At 34.6% G+C, this 2806-nt stretch overlaps 1 long non-coding RNA gene across 1 annotated transcript; it reads right to left on the minus strand.

Annotated features, from left to right (window-relative positions):
- Nucleotides 1-297: 297 nt before the first annotated feature.
- On the minus strand, nt 298-1607 carry LOC140814848 (uncharacterized). Its single transcript, XR_012114180.1, has 3 exons — nt 1513-1607; nt 911-963; nt 298-365 (listed from the first exon to the last, which is right to left on the minus strand). It is a non-coding gene; the product is annotated as an uncharacterized lncRNA (long non-coding RNA).
- Between the last annotated feature and the right edge of the window lie 1199 nt (nt 1608-2806).

Consider the following 2806-nt stretch of genomic DNA (forward strand, 5'->3'; position numbering starts at 1 on the left):
AGATAAAGCCCTTGTGTGGCGCCCGGTTTAGGAATTCATAATTATTCCCTTACTAGGTGCCACATTTACCTTCAATCTTTCTTTATTGAACTTCTATTTTTATTTTTACCGTTATTATTATTAGAAAGATATTGTAGATAAAAATTTAATTACTTTCTACTATAATTTAAGGATTATCTACAAATATTTACATTCTTATTTCAAATATGTACAATTATTTTACAGCGGAAGTCTAACATTCATATGTACAATTATGTTACAGCGGTAGTTTAACATTCATTTATAAACAGATCATCTCAACATTCAAATGCTCTTATTTCAGCTTCAGTTATTTTCCTCTTGTTCCAATTCGGGGGTTCCTGTGTCTGGAAATTACAATAGACGAAAAGAAACAGAGGGTTAAGTCTTTGAGGGCTTAGTGAGTTTGAATCAGTATATGGCTTTTAAATAACACTTCATCATAATTATACATGAAATAATAGGAATAAAAATTTAGATATTATGAATGATATGCAATGAAAAAATAGATAAATGAAAATTCCATAAATTAACATTGGTGGCTCTAATTGAGCACTTTTACGAGCCGGGTGAACCATTCTCCGGACCGAAATATTCGGTGCGCGTTGTTCAGATGAACCATATACCCGGGACTTTTGACCCGTTGTTCATTGGACTCATTTTCCGGGCCGAAGCCACGTTGTCCAGTGGACTCAATTTCCGGACCGAAATACGTTGTCCATGACTCCATTCATGCATTCATGATATATCAATCCATTCATAAATATGCAAGAAAATATATCAGTAACTGAAATGAACTGTGGATGATATTTGAACATTAAATAAATTCTATTGCAATTTCCAGGCCAAATGCCAAAGGCTTTAATAGAAGAATGAATAGAAATTTCCTCACCTGATAACTTACAATTTAGGCTTGATTAATACTCCGAGTTCCTGGAGCAAGTCCTAAAATATATTATGAATGATATTTATATGTTAGAGGTTTTTAAGTAACTATCTGATCATTTTCAGATTATTTTTTGTTCAAAATTTAATCCGGTGGATTTTAATTAAGTCTAAAAAATTCATATTAATTAGAAAGTATATCCAAATATTACGAAAGTTGGCCAAAAAGTCGGAAATAACCTCAGGAACGTTCGGCCGCCGAAAATTCGCCGTTCCGGCGGCGCGTGTGATACACGAGCCTACTGTGCCGGCGCGTGGCTGGCCGTCCGGCGGCCACGCGCGGCCGGATTTTTTTCAGGGTATGTAACTTTTTATGATCGTTAATTCTTTAGTTGAAAGATTTGTCAAATTCCTAGCCGATCAATACCAAAATTAAATATCGTCGTATGGTTAACTGAGGTACTCCGGCATTCCGGAAATCTCAGTTCCAGCAATATTTTGGGATGACGGACAGGATGTACCTCATCTATGCAACAAGAGGTACAACTTTAATATTAAAGTCGACCTCTAGTTTGGTGTGTAGTTATAAGAAAAATAAGCGAGAAGTACCTAGCTTGAATACGGTATACCGACGCCGTTTCACGGAATGTCTTTATTTGATTTTCTGGTTTTTGGTCGATCCTCTTACGTCACCTCCAGCGCTATATTGTTTTATGATATGAGGTAAATAGTTGGTGATTTATTGGGATTTTTCGGAAAGGGTATAGCTATTTCCTCCTATTTTTTCTCTCTTTTTTTCCTTCCCTCCTCCTTCCTCTTCCGTTTCCTTTTCTCTCTCGGTTTGTTTCGTGGAAAGTGAGGAAATGGTTCAGCTATTTATAGCTGAACCTCAAGATTATTTTATTATTATTTTATTATTTTTAATTATTTATTTATTTATTAAATGGAAAAAATCTCATGTTTATCCAAACTTAATATTATTATATTCGTGTATCTAATTATTGAACCTAATTATCTTATATTGAACTTAATAATTATTGTAATTAATTACTTAACATATATGTGGAGTTAAATTATAATATTTTATTATATTTTATTATATTTTGGGTATTTGATTTTGGAATAAGCACCTCATAGTGCTTGATGAATTTTTAAGTGTATTGTGATGTATTTTAATGTATTTCTATATACTTTGGACAAATAAAATTTGTACCGAAAAAAATAATGTGATAAAATTTTAAATTGAAAATAATAAAATTTATACTAATAAAAAATGCATTTAAGCACCTTTGTTTTTAGGGTGTCATACCTTGAATATACAAATAGGAGAAAGAATATGAGATGCTTATATGATGAGTATCATGAAACTCATATTTGGAATACTGTATATTCTAAACAGTTCCTAGTCGATTCAGCCGCCGCTAAGAAGGATATAGGCCGCTAGAGTTCGAGACTTGTATCTGCGATGTGAGTACCATGTTTCATTGGTAGGGGACATTGTGATGTCCGAGCATGCAGATAGGTGCTCCTGGTAGAGTGCACTGAACAACCCTCCATAAAAGGACTTTCCAAGTGGTTCTCACTTATCGAGTAGAAACGTCCTGGTTTATGGTTGTACACCATTAGTTCTTATGACCCGGGACAACATTGAGACTCTATGTGCTAGCTTTACACTTTGACTTGTTAACGACTCTCAAGGGGTCATCAGGTGGCAACGTTGGGTGTTTTGTCGAAACATATAGGAGTCGATGCATTGTAGTCGGGGATTCACCGCTTACCTACGGGTATGGATATCCTATGTGTTTTCATGTATATGTAGTTTGAAATCTCTGATCCGAGTATGGTGGTAATTATGAAACGGGTTTCATAGATTACACCATCGATGCAACTACGACATGACACA

Source organism: Primulina eburnea, chromosome 15, assembly GCF_022965805.1.
Source record: "Primulina eburnea isolate SZY01 chromosome 15, ASM2296580v1, whole genome shotgun sequence".
Lineage (NCBI taxonomy): Eukaryota > Viridiplantae > Streptophyta > Magnoliopsida > Lamiales > Gesneriaceae > Primulina > Primulina eburnea.